Raw genomic sequence first — 18,394 nt, 5'->3', positions numbered from 1 at the left:
AGCCTGTACTGGAGCCATGTGCCACCAGTGGGCTAAGCTGAGCCATCCTGAGTTGCTATTTTGCTAGGTCAAAATGGTTGAATATTGGCAATTTTAAATAGTTGGGTCAAAGGTGGGTTTACCGTCTAATTAATGAAGCTTAAGCTTTAAGCTTTAATTAATTATTTGCTTTTGTGCCTGTTTTTTTTTTTTTTTTTTTTTTTTTTTAAGTTTATTTAGGGGCGCCTGGGTGGCTTGGTCGGTTAAGAGTCCGACTTCAGCTCAGGTCATGATCTCATGGTCCGTGAGTTCGAGCCCCGCGTCAGGCTCTGTGCTGACAGCTCAGAGCCTGGAGCCTGTTTCAGATTCTGTGTCTCCCTCTCTCTCTGCTCCTCCCCTGTTCATGCTCTGTCTCTCTCTGTCTCAAAAAATAAATAAACGTTAAAAAAAAAAAATTAAAAAAAAAGTTTATTTATTTATTTTGAGAGAAAGAGTGGGAGAGGGGCAGAGAAAGAAAGACAGAGAAAGAATCCCAGGCAGGCTCTGCGCTGTCAGAACAGAGCCCGATACGGGGCTCAATCCCACGAACTGTGAGATCATGACCCGAGCCGAAATCAAGAGTCAGATGCCTAACCAACTGAGCCAGTCAGGTGCCCCGTGCCTATTTATTTTTCTAATTTTTGTGCCTGTGTGTTGTACCTGCTTTAGTACCCACAAAAACCGGATCTGTCCTAGGTAGGGAGTATTCTTGTGAATCTGGACATTGTTTATTTGTCACGTTAGGGTAGAGCCAAGCAAACAGTAATGATAACGTGCTCATGCCCACTGGCACCTTCACTGTGTGCAAGTAGATCTTCCTTTTGAACTTACAAGATTGACCATTCATGTTGAACACGTAAGCCTATGAATTGAGGCTACTTCAGAGTGCTGGAGTTTGTGGTCAGATCCATGAGATCTTCAAAATTTCACAGAAGTGACACAACTTCAGAATCCAAATTCTGCCACAGGAAAAGATCTTGGTAATCTTGATACTGATGTGGATACTTAAAAAGAACGTGTTTTGAGGAGGCAGTGGGCCCGTGGTGTGTGGGTGGGGGCATGCACCTCGGCTTGGAAATCCTTGTTTAGACGTGGGGTTGTTGCTTGTGTTCAGCCCATTGGTCCTCTTGGTAGTCTTAGCAGTTTTGGTAAGAGAAAGGGACATCTCTTTTCTCCTTCAGTGAAGAGTTGGAACAAGAGCCTTAGATGGTGTGTCCCTAATTGAAAGGTATTCACATTTCCAAGTGAGTCTCCTTCATTTTAACGTGTATTTTGGTTGATCTATAAAACCAGAGCTCTGTTTTAGATACACAGCTATCAAGAATTAATACTGTTTTGATAACTATAAAATGTAAGTCATCATTTCAATGAGAATATGTTTTCTGAAAACCACAGTGGCATGTTTTTATTCTTCTGTGGAATTGTGCTTTGACTTGTGTGGGCATCAGTCAGCTTCTTGCAGTGTATAAATGACTCCAGAGAAAGCCTTTAGTAAATTCTGTTGTAGACAGCAACAGTTCTTGGGCAGAGGATGCTTTGGGTCCTTACCTTCTTTGGGCCCGCAAAGCACTTCTTGCTTATCAGGGTAGTTCACCAGGGTCCTGGGCTCCAGCAGTTGCCTTTCCTTTTGGTAGTTGGTTAACCTTAAACAGGTTGCTAAACCTTCCCCCCTCATTTCTTATTTATTAAATGGGGATTAAAAAAAAATCTATAGTTGGTTAATCATGAAATAAGTAAGTCATTTTGTTTAAATTATAGATTACAATTTTGTGATTTTAATTTCAATCTTTTAAAAAATTGAAATCTTTTATAATTTCATTAAAAAGTTTTCATTTCTCAGGCACCTGGGTGGCTCAGCCTGTTGAGCATCTGACTTTGGCTCAGGTCATGATCTCACGGTTCATGGGTTCAGGCCCCATGTTGGGCTCTGTGGTGACAGCTCAGAGCCTGGAGCCTGCTTCAGATTCTGTGTCTCCCTCTCTCTCTGCTCCTCCCCCACTCATGCTCTGTCTGTCTCTCTCTGTCTCAAAAATAAACATTAAAAAAAAAATTTTAATGTGATAACTACTTGATGTGCTACCCATGAAAGAGTTTCCAGTCCTAAGGAAATACTAAATAAAATGTTGAATAAAGCAAATGACTGGTGTTCAAATTAGTGATTACTGATGAAGCATGGCATTGGTCAGTGTGGCATAATCAAGACTATCTTCATTGTTGTACTTCCATGAAAAATTGTAGCTAGAGTTGAAGTCAGAACAAGCTTTGTGAATTCAATAGTGGCTCAGGCTCTTCACTGCTTGCCGATAAATAACACTAAGAAGCCTTTCTGTGTAAGAAGATGTTATATGAAAGCAGGCAGATCATTCCGATTCTGGGTGTGAGTGCTTATCAGTGGCATTTCCCTACTAAGTTCTTTGTTTTGTAAAGAATTGCTCATTTCAGTCATCACTTGTGGAGCCTCCTATTCTGCAAGATGCCTGGGTTCTAGAGCATTTCTGCTGGCATCCACCCAGTGTCTCTTGGTCTCCAAGGATCATCAGTAGCTGGTGGCACATCTGTAGTGTGTGCGCGGAGGAATCATAGAGCAGGGCCCTGCCCCTGAAATGGATAGGCCTGGGTCACGCTGGAGGTTATGGGCTGAAGGGTCCCTGGTGAGGGTGAGAGCAGATGGTGAAGGCCTTTGTGTGCCCAGCTGAAGAGTTTTCAAAGTTTCCTGAAGGCTGTGTGGAAACATGGAGTGATCCAGTAGGGGACGGCCAGGGTGGCCCAGGAGATGACAGTATGGTGTTTGCATTAGAGAGAATGTAAAGATGGTGGAAGGTTTGAGGCCACTGCAGTAATACAGCTGGACATGATGGGAAACAGAGGGGCCCTATGAAGAAGGACTTGAGAGATACTTGGAACATGGAGTCTTGAGGACTTGGTGAGAAAGAGGGGTTTTGTTTGCCTCCCACAGGTGTCTGCCCGGTTGACTGTGGACAGTGGTTGTATTAGCTAGGATATAAGGCAAACAGGTTGGGGCTTAGTGAGGGAGATAAGGAATTCAGTTGGGACCAGTTTTGAAGTGACAGTGGAGCATGAGGGGAGAACATCAACTTGAAAGGAGAAAAACGGATTAGAACTCCAGAAAAATCTTGACTGGAAATGTAGATTTGAGTTAGTTCTCCATACTGTGGGTTTAAGTGAGATACTGGAACTTGTAACAGTTGGTTTTCAAGTGGTGGCAGTGGTTGTATTTACCTACTAGGGCATTTGGAAACGTATTTTTGATTGCCCCAGTGACTTGGAGACTCTCCTGGCATTTTGAAGGTGGGGACAGAAGTGCCAGGCACCCTACTGTTGGTAGGACTGACCCAGACACTCATGAATTGTCCCGTCCAGATGCCAGGTGTGCCCTCCTTGAGATGCATGGGTAAAAGGGAATGGAAAAGAAAGCCAGTGTCAGAATTTTGGCACAAAAACATTTAAGGAGCCTGTGGTTTGGGACAGAAATGAAGTAAATAGGATAAGAATGACGCTGATCTTTCTCAGGCTCCTTGGCTTTCTTTTTAATGCCTTCCTGTGACCCTTTCTGGCCTGGCAACTATTTGCATTGTGTGTGTGAGGAGGTAGCTGGACTCCTGCTGATCCTATATTTGTCCCCTCCTAGGAAAATGCCTCTTTTCTTTTCCTTTGGTGATGATTAGAGCTGAATCTTTTAAATTTATGCCTTTGGGTCCATGCCAGTGCAGAGCCTTTGACCTCCCAGCTCTGGACCTACTGCCTTTTCCCTTAACTGTGTTAACTTCCTTCTGACTCAGATTTGTGAAACCCCTCTGGATTCATGGGCCTCCTGTCTTTTAAGGACCAAAGATGCTTTCATGTATCTATGTCCATTTAGAATGATTTATAGATAATTTCTGTATTAATAGGAAAAGACCTACAAGTATGATTGATTTACATACATTTGCAGCAGAATATGATCTAATTCTTGCTTTTACATTTAAGATCTATTGATGGTAAAAGACATACTTTCAGGAAAAGAAATGGCCTTTAGTAAAGACTAAATGTCAACCCTATGGCTGTCTTTAGAAATGCTATGCTCTAAGTAAGGTGTTTTGTGTTAAAAGGATTTCTGCAAAATGAAAAGTAGATGAGCCTTTGTTTTGATGTTTTATTTAAAAAAAAAATTTTTTTTTTAACATTTATTTATTTTTGAGACAGAGAGAGACAGAGCATGAACGGGGGAGGGTCAGAGAGAGGGAGACACAGAATCTGAAACAGGCTCCAGGCTCGGAGCAGTCAGCACAGAGCCTGACGCGGGGCTTGAACTCACATACCGCGAGATCGTGACCTGAGCCTAAGTTGGACGCTTAACCGACTGAGCCACCCAGGCGCCCCTGTTTTGATGTTTTATAAAATGATGTGTTTGTACTCCCAATGCTGAGTTTTCATTATAAATTTCTAGGTGATGGATTTAAATTTTTTCAATAATAGAATATACTATTATTTGTAACCTATAAAAATATACTGCTAAAGAACTTTGCAAGATGCTTACTTTTCTTTTTCACATTCCAAAGTTAAGAGATTGGCATTTCTTTAGGAAGTAATTTAAAGCTAAAACTATGCCATCTTCAATTTTACAGAGTAAAATAAAAATATCCATCAATGTGCTTTCGTGTCCCGAGGAACTGAATTTGTTCCCAAGATATGATGAGCAGCTAATGCCAAACTCTTCAGTTTCTGCCTTGTGTGGAAGAGTAACTTACAAAAATAATAAACATACAAAATAGTACTTACCCAGCACTTGCTTCTCTAGAAGATTCTTTTTCCTGATTTTAATCAGATTATATGAAAATTGAAATATCAGGGGACACTAAATACTGTTCTCAATATATATGCTTTAATATTATTTTGTGAAATGACTTTATGTTCCAAAAGTTGACATTTTACTCAAATAATGGTGTAGCATATCTGTGTTGTAAAGTAGGTTTCCTATTTGGTAATTAAAAACTCTAAACTTTAATGCATTAACAGTAAACCTTAAAAACTTTTATAGTATTAATATTAGCATTTCATCCTTCCTAATTTTTAAAGCTAAATTTTATTTTATTCTTTTTCTTTCTTTCTTTTCTTTTCTTTCTTTCTTCTTTCTTTCTTTCTTTCTTTCGTTCGTTCGTTCGTTTGTTCGTTCGTTTATTTATTTTTGAGAAGCAGAGGGCGAGAGGGACAGAGGACCTGAAGTGTGGAGCTTGAACCCACAAACCTTGAGATCATGACCTGAACCGAAGTTGGACGTTTAACCACTCAGGCGCCCCTAAAGCTAAATTTTACAAGAAAACATAATTAAGTTTAACTAGGCCAGAGAATATGGAACTCTTTATGTTGTAGAACCTGAAGTATTGGCTATTGCCATTGTTTTTGATCAGCAAATGTTTTTTGTTTTTTTTTTTTTTACTCCATAGAAGTTTACCACAGAATCTTTGGTAAATAAAGCAACTGCCCTGTTTATCTTCATGGAACAAAAAATCTTTCTTTTTAAAACCCAACTTCTTCAGGTGATAGTTGAAAGACAGTGACACTCAGAAGCTACTTTTTATGACATGCTTTGGCTTTTTCCGTCCTGAGATAAGGAAACAAAGAAGTTGATTTGAAATTCACCTCAAGTACTCTACAATAGCATGGATATTTTAGTCCACATTGTTCAGCTTTTAGTAATAACCAGTGTCTGAAGTAATAGTACAAGAAATAAGTAGTTATTTAAGTATCATTTCAAGTAGGGGAAGAAGGATGACAGGTGTCTGAATAATAGCCCCAGTCCTTTCAGGGAAGGCTGTGGAGAAGCCATGAGAGGTCTGAAGAGTTTGTAAGTCTTTGTAACTGATGCCACCTAGTTAAAGATGACTGAGGAGACGTATGCCCTTAAGTTCATTCCTTCCTGAAATTCCATCAAAAATGATAGAATAGTCAAGAACATAAACCCCCAAGGATCAAAAACAAGCAAATAAAACAAGCAGACCAGAAAAACCAAAACAAAACAAAACCCCAAAATTTAAAAAGAAGAGACAATGACAGCAATATTTTGGAACCTGAAAACAGATGGACTCTCAAGTAACTATTTCAGGCAATTTGAACAGGTTAACTCTAAACTGGTAGTGAGGAAATCCAAGAAAGAATTAGATTGAACCCCCAGAACCTCTGACTGGCTTATTTCACTTAGCATAATACCCTCCAGTTCCATCCACATTGTTGCAGATGGCAAGATTTCATTCTTTTTCATCACTGAGTAGTATTCCACTGTGTGTACGTATATATATATATACACACATACATACACCATATCTTCTTTATCCATTCATCAGTTGATGGACATTTGGACTCTTTCCATAATTTGGCGATTGTTGATAGCACTGCTATAAACTGTGGGGTACATGTGCCCCTATGAATCAGCACTCCTTTATATAAATACCTACTAGTGCAATTGCTGGCTTATAGTTCTATTTTTAATTTTTTGAGGAACCTCCATACTGTTTTCCAGAGTGGCTGTGCCAGTTTACATTCCCACCAACAGTGCAAGAGGGTTCCCCTTTCTCCACATCCTTGCCAACATCTGTTGTTTCCTGAGTCGTTAATTTCAGCCACTCTGACCGGTGTGAGGTGGTATCTCAGTGTAGTTTTGATTGGTATTTCCCGAATGATGAGCAATATTGAGCATCTTTTCATATGTCTGTTGCCATCTGGAAGTCTTCTTTGGAAAAGTGTCTATTCATGTCTTCTGCCCATTTCTGCATGGATGTTGAGTTTGGTAAGTTCTTTGTAGATTTTGGATACTAACCCTTTATTGGATATTTCATTTGCAAATATCTTCTCCCATTCCGTTGGTTGCCTTTTAGTTTTGTTGATTGTTTCCTGTACTGTGCAGAAGCTTTTTATCTTGATGAGGTCCCAATAGTTCATTTTTGCTTTTATTTCCCTTGGCAAATACTTATTATCTCTACATCTTAGTTCTCCCTCTGTCCAATGGGGACCGTAGCTTATCTAACCTCATAGGGTTGGTATGAGAATTAAAGGGGATCACACTTGGTGCGATACTAGGTAAACTCAAGTAGGAGTGATTTTGTTGATATTAGTACTGTTATTTTGATCATCTCTATCTGGTTTATGAAATGTCTCTGAATTACTTATTTAGTGACTTTTGTATGATATTCTCTCTATATTTGCCTCTGCTGTCATTGTTTAAGGACTAGGTTAAAGAATAGGTTTTATGGATTGTGGCACAATGGTTTGCATGAGTTTCTTCTTAAAGATGATCGTGGCATGTTTTACAACATTATAACAATCATCTTCATTTTGATATTGAATGAAGTAAAAATAAGTGGATTCTTCCTTGATCATAAAGCATGTTAGTTCTGACTTAGGTTAGGACTAAAATCTGAGCTGTTTGCTTCCTCTCAGCATTGTGTTTGTCTTGTAAGCAGTGGATTCCTTGGAACATTCTTTCAAAACACACCCTAACATGCTCCGGCTGCCAATTGGGCCATTCTCCTGGTTGGTTTTTGCAGATGGTTGGGGCTACTACACGCTTTTTTGCCTTTTTGCATTGCTTTTGCAAGGTCCGAGAGTCTGTGGATTCTGAGTTGTCACACAGAGATTTAAACTTGGACCAGGATCTTGGTTGGGACAGATGGAAGTGTTACCAGGCTCAGTCATTAGCTGTTATCAATCTTAAACTAGAGTAGAATTATGGAAAAAGAAACAATGGCTAGGGTGTAGTTGCAGTATTTCATCTGCATTGCATTTACAGCTGTAGCTTTTGAACCATTACATGGATTTTTGACTCTTGCCAGTTTTGAGTTAAACAAGCAGGACCACACAGTTTTTCTGGCCGATGGAAAAGATTTTAATGTAAACTTTGTGATCTCGCCAAGTTAAATCTAGCACTTGATTTAAGCACGAGGAAGATGGTTGACGAATTAAATTTCAAAAGCAAACTCCTTTAAGCTTGCTTATTGCTCATTTATTGTCAGATGTTACCTCTAAACGCTGTGCATTAATTATTAGCACCTGGGCATCAATTTTGTTTCTCCAATGCTTTTCTTATTTCATCTGATTTAATCCTTTATAGAGTCTTGTGGAATACCATCATTTCTTTACTGCAGGAGCTTGAAACCCAAATTATGTGAATTGGTTTAAGATCATTCACTTAAAAGAAATGGAAACTAGTGATTTTTTTTTTTTTTTTTTTTTTTTTTTTTTGCTTCTTTAGAATGCATTCCCCTAGACCACTTTTTCAGAACTACACATACATTTTAAGCACAGTTATGGTTTCAGTGTAGGGCCTCTACTAGGGATTGCCCATCTGGAAAATAGTTAGGATTTGCTCTTTTTGGTATACATCACTTTTGGCACTAGTTGTAGAGAGTGATTAGATGCTTATCTCCTATTTGCATGTCTTTGACCTCTTAGAATGTGGAGAACTTAAAAGCAAAGAGCATTTAGTGTTTTGACACTGCTCCATGCATGGCACATCATAGACATCATCTTGTTATTTCCCCATGATCATCGTTCCCTCAGGGATAACTGTCCAGTAGCTTTATCCTTGGCAGTCTCTGAATGTGGCTCCATGGTTGAAGTGTTGACTGTGTTCTCTAGAAATAAGCTAATTAATCATGAAAATCTTATAATTTATATCTTATCAGAAGCCCTAATATGCAACTATTCAATAAAATTAAAAAAAACATTCAAATTGTTTTTGTTAGGTCCTTCAACTACTTTCACAATGATGTGGGGAAGAAAAGAGAATGTATGTTTGGAAAGTGCTGTCTAAATTCAGATTATTTGCTGCTTCTTTGTGAAAAGTCTGATGTTTTCAGAGTAAACTTTCATAGAAAATGAGTTTGCAAGTCTTTCTTAGGACTTAAATGAAAGAATTCTTTGTCCCGTAGGTAGGTGGTAATGTAAATACTGAGCAACCTTGCAGAAAAATAGTTTAATTTTTAAAATGTCAGCTTTGTGTAAAAGCTGTGAAAATATGATTTTATTAAAAAATCTGAAATCACTTTCTATATGCTAAGAAGACAGGTTAATACTGTTTTAAATATTAATTCAGTATATTATTACCATATTCTTAGTGTGTTTTTTTAAAGGATGGGGATTAAATCACACAAGCCTTGCGATTTTAGATTTTACAAGTATATTTGTAGAAAAATATCTTGAGGAAAATGTGTATCATGAATGGTATTTGTTAAAGAACCTAACTGATACTTTATCTATACAGTGTTTTCTTTGGATTTCAAAAAGGTTTCAGGAAATGATTTGAATTTGGAAAAAAATTTGGTGGAAAGGTTCCATAGAAACGTCAAGATTGGCTAAGATTGACCTTGTCACTTGTGGGGGTTTCAAACAAAGGTCCCTTTGTAGCAAGAAAACTGTCTCTGTATCGAGAGTTCATTGGAATTTCTTTTCTAGCAGAGAAGAGTGATATGAACAACCAGAACAGGGCACAATGGCAGTGTTTGTGTTTATCTGCTGAAGTTGTCCTGTTCTGGAACTCCTACTTCTGATTCTCTTGCATCTTGTGTATGTTTGATGCACAACACTTCGTTACACATATGTATGTATGTGTTTGTGTGTGTGTGTAGATATCTTTGAAACATATGCTAGGAATAAGATGTTTTCCAGGACATCTTTTTTTTTTAATGTTTTTATTAATTTTTTGAGAAGAGAATATGAGCAGGGGTGGGGCAGAGAGAGGGCGATAGAGGCTCTGAAGTGGGCTCTGAATTGTCAGCAGTGAGCCCATGCGGGGCTCAAACTCACACGCTGCGAGATCATGACCAGAACTGAAGGCGGACGCTCAACTGACTGAGCCACCCAGGTGCCCCTCCAGGACATCTTTATAGCCACTTTCACAAGTTGAAATTTTAGTTGAGTCTATTCTATTGAAAAGGGAGCAGAAATGATTAAAGCCATGAAATTATTCTCTCAGATTTCGGTAAGTAGCATTAAGTTAAAGATCATCAGGAGGACTATTTTTTTTTTTAATCTATTATCACAGATTTAGCTGCTTTATGTCTAATTTTTGGAGCATCTGGTGGAGTCATCTGGGAATGTATGTTTTGCAGGTTTTAAGCCACATTAAATATCAGGGAAGAGTTGGTTTGGCTTATTTGTGTTTATGCCAACCATAGGGATCGCTGTATTAAATGCCTTTATTTGGGCCCTTGCCTATCCCTTTATTTTTCTTTTTCAGTCTTCTGGCCAATATCCAGTTTACTAACACGAAACTACTTTTGTGATCAGAATATAGCTTTATTAATTTAGAATATCGGAGTATCAGTTAACCAATTTATTAATAGCTATAGAGGTCAGGATGTCATTTTACTGACATTTCCGAACAGTTTACACTAAGGGTGGTTCTGCTTTTTTGCACATTAAGTATCCTTTCCAACGGTTAGAGAAGGGGGAACGTGTAATGATCTAAACTTAAAACACTCTGCCTCCACATATTGTTGAATAAAACATATTCTTCTGGACTCTTTGAAGACCCCGTGTGTTTGGAAGCTCAGATGTTCAGGCTGGAGAAACTTTGGCTTGCTTTTGTCTGTTTTATTGCAGACTTTCTTGGCATGAACTGATTCTTAATTTTGAAGTCTAATTCTTACTGATCACACTTGTCTCTCCTGAGACTAGAGCAAGGAATCCTAATCTCGTCTGTAAGCGGATCACTTCATCCTTCCACATGTTAGCTGCAAAGTGAGTTTTCCGTCAGCATGGAGCTAATGTTTATCAGACTAACTAGGGAGTCTAAAACTGGGGCCCTGAGGTGCTTGTCCACTTAGGAGTCTGTTCTCACCAACTCACGCTGGAGAATTACTTATTTCTACCAGTGCTTTTGCTAGACAGTATATTCTCCCCATCGTGTATGAATTCATGAAAGTTGGTCTTGTGAGGCTCATGAGGGTGGGCTTTGCAAACATTACCTTAGGCTCACAGTCTGACTTACATTAGGGCCTGGATGTGGTAAGTGGTAAAAGCCTTTTGGGGATGGTATGGAAAAATGTAGCTGTACACATGGCCAGTTTTTTTTTTTTTTTTTTTTTTTTTTTTTTTAATGTGGGAAAGATTGGCTGGAAGAAGTAAAGATGTGAATAACCTGCTAATAAGATAATATATGAAAACAGTTTTCTGAGAGTCAACATCCAAGCTATGAAAAACAGATGGGGCAGAGGGCTCTAAAAGCATAACTGCCTGTTCCTTTCCTCTGCAAACTGTTGAACACCATGTCTGAGGACAACGTGGCATAACATTTTGATTATCTTAGTGGCAGTATTTCTTTTAATGAGCCTGGAATTTAATTAGGCAAAGCGTGACAAAGTAAAGGTTTAATTTGTCTAGAACTGCTTTGATCCATTTGAAATGCATGCTTTTTCCTCGTCAAGGCTGGCTAGATATTGATCATCTGGAGGAGGCTACTCTGTTATAATACAAGAAATAGTGGGTGAGAGGTCCTGCCCATCACCACTCAAAATAATAGATATATGTGGTAAAAAATTCAAATTCTGCCAAAGGGTGTGCAGTGAGAAGTCAGTCCCCCAGTACAACTGCTTTGTTGTATAGCTTCCAGAGATGCTCTCTGCATGTACAAGTATGATATTTTTTATGTGACGATAGCTTACCTTACACACTGTTCTGCACCAGTACCTATTTATTTCCTTTTAGTCAAATAGTCAGATTCTCAAATGAAGAATAAGATTAGGTATGTTTTTTTTTCCCTCTTCCTGTACTCCCCAGTAAGCCAGGGTTTCCCCTGTTTGTTTTTTTTTTTTTTTTCCTCCTATTTTGAATGAATTGTTCCACATGACTTATGGAATTAATTTCTTAGGGAAATAGTCATTTCTGTGAATATGAGATTTTTGAGCATTACGTCTTCCTCTTTGATAAAATATTTTAGGGTGAGGTTTTTTTTTTTTTTTTTAAGCATAATTTATAGAGTACCTGCTATGTACCAGGCAATGTGCTAGGCATTGGAAATATAATACTGAATAGGACAGGCAGAGTTTCTGTCCTGGTGATCTGTTGGGATAAGCACACAGGGAACAGGTACCTGAGAAATGGGGTACCCCTCAAAGCAGGACCTCAGCACAGCCTGGGGAAACAGGGAAGTCACTCTTAACCCTTAGTTATTCTTACTTCCTTATGCTGTCTTACTAGATTGATCTCATAAGGTTACTGCTATTTAATAGTTTGGTTTAATAGATTTTTTAATTCAAATATAATTTAACTTAGTCTTGAACTATACAGTCATATATATGAACATACTAATCATATGTTAATTACTTTATATTTGCAACTAACTTCATTAAATGGGCAACTGGTATATATAGAATAGGGCTTAGTAAACCAACGTTTTGTAATGTAATAAATTGATCATTTAACTATAGTATGAAGATTTTTATTTAAAGAAAAACAGAGCCTGGGTTATATCTATCACAGTTCAAAATACTAAATGTGCTTTTAGTTTGAATACATAATTCTTTGCCTTCCTTACCTCTGAGTGATTTATAAATATGGGGGATTTGGATATTGTCAGTTTATCTAGCTTAAGGAAAAGTCATCAGATTTCTGTTTTACTAGAAACTCCTTTTATGTCATGTTCTTAGATAATGTTTAGTTTTGTTAAAATTTCTGTAACTCATGATTACGATTTTGTTTTTTAAACTGTCAGATAATTTATTTAAAATAGGAAATAGAAATTGTGAAACCTGTCTTGTTAGATAATTAGCTTGACTAAGATCTAGCCCACTTTCTATTAATTTGTTTCTCCTGGTAATCGCTGTGGTACAGCCGAGCTTGGTTAACACTTTTACTTTGTTTTGTGTTTAATAAACTATTTCCATGCATGTGTAGGATAGAGGGGGCAGATTAGAGGCCATCTATCCCATTCTGTAACTTCTAGTCCCCCCTGGGTCCCACAGCTGATTAGAATCAGAGCTAAGTCTGACCCTTGCTTGATTCCTAATTTTACAAGAAAGGATATTTCATTGTGTTCTTAGTAAGTTATGTATTTACATGGCTTAAAGTGCAAACAGTATCAATGGTATATAGACTTGTGCACTGAGATGCCTTGCTCACCCTCCTATTCGCATTGACCCTGTTACCCCCACACTCTTTTACCATGAAATATGTCTTGTTTCTCCTACCAGCATTTCTTTGTAAATTTTTATTTTTATTTTATTTATTTATTTATTTATTTATTTATTTAAAAAAATTTTTTTTAACGTTTATTATTGAGACAGAGAGAGACAGAGCATGGACAGGGGAAGGGTCAGAGAGAGATAGGGAGGCACAGAATCTGAAACAGGCTCCAGGCTCTGAGCTGTCAGCACAGAGCCCGACACAGGGCTCAAACTCACGGACCGCGAGATCATGACCTGAGCCAAAGTCAGACGCTTAATGGACTGAGCCACCCAGGCGCCCCTCTTTGTAAAATTTTAAAGTTTATTTATTTTCAGAGAGAGAGAGAGTGTGAGAGAGTGAGTGAGGGAGGGGCGCAGAGAGAGAGAGAGAGAGAGAGAGAGAGAGAGAGAATCTCAAGCAGGCTCCACACTGTCAGCGTGGAGCCAGATGTGGGTCTCTAACCCACCAACCTCACTGTGAGATCATGACCTGAATTGACATCAGAAGTTCGAAGCTTAACCGACTGAGCCACCCAGGCACCCTTTCTGCCAGCATTTCTTTATGTAAGTATAGGCAAATACGAATGGTTTCTTGTTGTCTCTCTTTTCTTAAGAACTAGCATGCTGACTATACACTATTCTGCATCCTTTTTTCTCTCATTGGAGTTTAAATTTACGCTCCCTGAGAAGAGTCAGTATGCCTATCCCACTTCGTTTGCTTCAGTTAGATCAGAATCAGGTTCTTCTATTTAGCTCGACTCCATAGCATATGAGAAATACGGGGCCTTGGCTGTGTGAAAAACGGTTAGAAATGTAAAGTAAAACTCAAGATACAAAGTTATTAAAATTGCTATTATTTGACCCAAAGAAGAGAAGGTTTAGGCATGATTACTTTTTTTTTTAATTTTTATTTTTTTTTAACGTTTATTTATTTTTGAGACAGAGAGAGACAGAGCATGAATGGGGGAGGGGCAGAGAGAGAGGGAGACAGAATCGGAAGCAGGCTGCAGGCTCTGAGCCTTCAGCCCAGAGCCCGATGCGGGGCTCGAACTCACGGACCGCGAGATCGTGACCTGAGCTGAAGTCGGACGCTTAACCGACTGAGCCACCCAGGCGCCCCCATGATTACTTTATAGATCACAAAAAGGTGGCTCAGAGGGAGGTGAGTTACCCACAGTCACCCAACCAGTGGGTATTTGAGTGGGGACTTGCGCTCAAATTTGCCCGTCAGTGTTGAAGTCTCTGTACTTATGCTGCTGCAGGAAGTTTGTGAGTGATGTGTACAGTTGATACTCTTTATTTGTGGATTCCATATTTGCGAATTGCCTACTCACTCAAATTTATTTGTAGCCCAGAATTAATACTTGCTGTGCTTTTGCAGTCGTTCAGACACGCAGTCTACTTAATGCCACATTTTTCACATTTTTGTGGCCTTTTTGGTTGGTGATCTTGCTCTTTAAAATGGCCCCCGAAAGATACAGTGCTGAAGTGCTATCTGGAGTTTCTAGGTGCAAGAAGGCTGTTCTGTGCCTTATGGAGAAATGTCTGTGTTGGATAAGCTTTGTCAGGCATGAGTTGTAGTGTTGTTGGCCACAAGTTCAATGCTAGGGAATTAATAATATTAAAGGAAACATCCTTAAACAGAAGCATACATAAAATAAGGTTATGTATTGATCAGTTGATGAAAATGCTGTGATGAGAGGCTTATAGAAAGCTAACCCTGTATTTCCACTAGGAGCACTGGTTCAGTATTCGCTAATTCAGTGTTTGCAGTAACTTTATAGAACATAACTACCATAAGTAATGAGAATCATCAATACATACAAAACTTAAGTGGCCACCTCCTTGCTAGCTCTAGTTGGGTTTATCTTTTCTCATTCCACCTTAAGGTATATCAGGAGTAATTTCAGTTGGATGTAAGAGAAAGGAAATTGCCCAGTAATGAAATAATTCAGGACTGTGAAAAACTGTGATTAAGATTTAATTGCTTCTAAAATGCTTCTAATTCTAAAATGCTGTAAAAATGGAGACTTCTAGAATGTTGCTAAAGTAGTGTTACAGTATGGCATGGTGACTAACCAAGAGTGTCATCAGTCTGCCTGGGGTCTAATCCCTGTTCTCCTGCATGTCCTGTGTGACCCTGGGCAAGCTTTTTAACATCTTTGTGCCTCAGTATGCACGTACATAAAAATGGAAATAACAGTACCTATTTTCTTGGGTTGTTGTGGAAATTAAATTAGTCAATACATGAAAAGCAGTTGGAATAGTTGGTGGTATTCGGTAAGTGTTCTTTAAATTATTAGGGTAATTGCACATTCTCATCTGCCCAGGATGATTTCATTTGTACAGGTGGGATTATTAATTGCCCCATTTCACTCTCAAAAGGTATCCCAATTTGGGGAATAAATTATGTGTTGATGTTCACCAGCTGTGAGGATGATTCTTCATTATCTGATAATACCTAATTAGTGGCTACTTCTGTAAATACAGGTTGGGATGATTATCTTCTTTTTCCTCTTCAAGAGCTAAGTTGAAAACTCCCTTCCCCTAGTTTTGGAGGGCTGCTAGGAAAAGATGAAATGAAGGGGAACAGGTTGAATATTCAGATGTGGCAGGTGTGTGGCTTTTACTCATTTTGCTTCCTGCTCTATAAAAAAGAGTAGTCTGGAGTGTGGTTCTGGTTAGTGAGTTATGTCTTTACCACTGGTCAGCTCTTCCTCCAGTAGCCAGGAAGGACTTGTGGAAAATACTACTGGTCAAGGGATCTAAGAGATCAGGGTTGGTTAAGAAGCTCCCATAAAACTCGTCTTAACTTCTAACCACGTGAGAAGAGACAGAGTGTCTATGGACTCCACTGATGGAGGTAAGTGTAAACTCTTGGCTGATGTCACTGCTACTAAAGGGTGATGAGGACCTTCCTCCCTCTGGAGAGCTTTAGAAAAAGCATTGTATACTTTTCTAGCTAGGATGCTGTGAATACACCCTGATACACAGGAACAGATTAAGTGATACACTTTTAGGTGTCTCTTCATTTGGCTCATTCACTGATGTTTCAATATACTTTATTTTTTAGACCAGTTTTAGGTTACAGCAAAATTGAGTGGAAAATACAGATTGCCCACATATTCCCTGATCTCCCACAAGCACAGCCTCCTTTGCTATCAACACCTTTCACCAGAGTGATACACTTGTGATCATCAAACCCATGCTGACACATCATTTCACCAAAAATCCTAGGTTACAGTAGAGTTCCTTCTTGGTGTTGTACAATCTGTGGGTTTTGACAAATGTATAATGACACGTATCCACCATGATAGTATCATACAGGTTAGTTTCACTGCCCCAGAAATCCTCTGTGTTCTGTCTATTCATCCCCTCCCTCTGCTCAAGCCCATGGCAACCACTGATCTTTTTACTCTCTCCATAGTTTTGCCATTAATTGTAGTGTTGAGTTTTTAAGTGGTTATTTTTCTCACATGCCCTAGGGAGCCAGTGCTGAGCAGGCAGTTGGGTATCTAAGTCTAGATTTGGCAGTTTGATGGCTTGAAACATGTTTGGGAGGGGTTGGTATTTAGATGGGATTTCAGGCAAGGATGTTGGGTGAGGTTTCTCCAGAAAGGATGGAGATGCAGGAGTGAATGCCAAGCACGAAGCCCTGGGACTTTCCAACACTAAGAGACTGGGATTATGGGAGAAGGGCCAGCAAAGGAGGCTGAGAAGGAGCAGCTGATGGTGGTGGGGATGGGGTTGAAGGAGACCTAGGGGAATGGTGTGGCTGGAAGCCAAGTGGTATCTAGCTTGCTTTTTGTTTTCTTTCTGTGTTTATAGGGGAAACAAATCAGTATACCTTAAGAATTACTTTAGGGGCTCCTGGGTGGCTCAGTCAGTTACGTGTCTAACTTTGGCTCAGGACGTGATCTCATGGTTTGTAAGTTCAAGCCCTGCATCAGCTGTCAGCACAGAGCCTCCTTCAGATCCTCCTTCTCCCTCTGCCCCTCCCCCATGCTCTCTCTTTCTCTCTCAAAAATAAACATTAAAAAAAAAAAAAAAAAACTTAAAAGGATTCCACAAGATGGAAGGTTTTTTTTGGAGGATCCATATTTTGTACTGTGTCTGTAGGTTGCAGAGTTCTGCACCAGAAGCAGTTGCTGTAGGTTCACTTCACTGTGTGATCAGTGTATAAAGGATGCACCTTCAGAACCCATTAGTCTTGGGCCTTCAAAGGGTTATTGGGGTAATTGGTATTCCTGCTAATCGGAGAAAGGAAGGATTGAGTGCTTCACTCAAAAAGGCAAGATGCTTTTGTCGAAGTTTTACTGGGACAGTCGGATATAGGTGTTTCTTCCTGGTTTCATTTGTTTGCTGAAGGCGGAGACAGGTGTTTAAAGAATGGTTGGTCTAAGATTAGACTTAATAGAGTGGAAAACTTCTCAGTGGCAGCATTTCCATCCCCAAATTGCCTTTTTACCAAATGAACCATGCAGGGTTTTTTGTTTGGCCATTTGTTTGTGATTTGATTTACAAAAATACTAGCTTTATAACAACATCTATTGCACCAATAAGGTACCTGGTTTTCATGTGTTGGCATAGGGTGTAAGGGTTAGGCTGTGCTTTACTACTATTGACTTTAAAGCAAAGTGCTCATAAGGATCTTAATTCAGCCCATGTTTGGACCAATTTTCAGATAGGCAGTAGCCAAAATCAACATTTGAAAAATTGTTAAGGCTTTACAGCACAGTTTACTTATCATCAGAATGTCATGTGTTCAGCCAGGTGCTGTTAATACCTAAATATGCCATTGCAAGAGAATTTATTAGTAAAGTTTCCATGGATTCTTTTTCCCTCCTTCCCCAGCCCCTCTAACATTTAACTATGGTCCTGCCTTGGACTTTTGCCAGCATGTTATAAATAATTGGACTTAGCTTCTCATCTACTTTCTTCTGGCTCAGGTTATGAATATAAGTTGACAAGACTTTTGCACTGATTTTTGTTCTCCAAGATTGCATTAAGATTATGAGGAGATGGTTGAGTATAATTTGTCTTCCTTTATTCCTTCTGTAATCAAAGTGTAAATGTTCTTGATTAATTATAGTTCTCACGGAGATATCAGCTATAGCAATTTGCAAACTCCAAAGCCTTGATAATGAAGGACAAACATTTTATAACCATATACTTGTTAAATTTGATGTTAACTTCAGCAATTAATTCTTCCTCAGAGT

General features: G+C 38.9%; 1 protein-coding gene across 3 annotated transcripts in view; it reads left to right on the top strand.

The window, feature by feature from the left end:
• ARHGEF26 (Rho guanine nucleotide exchange factor 26) overlaps positions 1-18,394 on the top strand; it is a 133,264-nt gene that overhangs the window by 32,293 nt on the left and 82,577 nt on the right. The gene's annotated exons all lie outside the window — the stretch shown is intronic.

Source organism: Panthera tigris, chromosome C2 (assembly GCF_018350195.1).
Source record: "Panthera tigris isolate Pti1 chromosome C2, P.tigris_Pti1_mat1.1, whole genome shotgun sequence".
Lineage (NCBI taxonomy): Eukaryota > Metazoa > Chordata > Mammalia > Carnivora > Felidae > Panthera > Panthera tigris.
The sequence above is the reverse complement of the archived record's forward strand: the minus strand, read 5'-3'. Positions and strand labels throughout refer to the sequence as shown.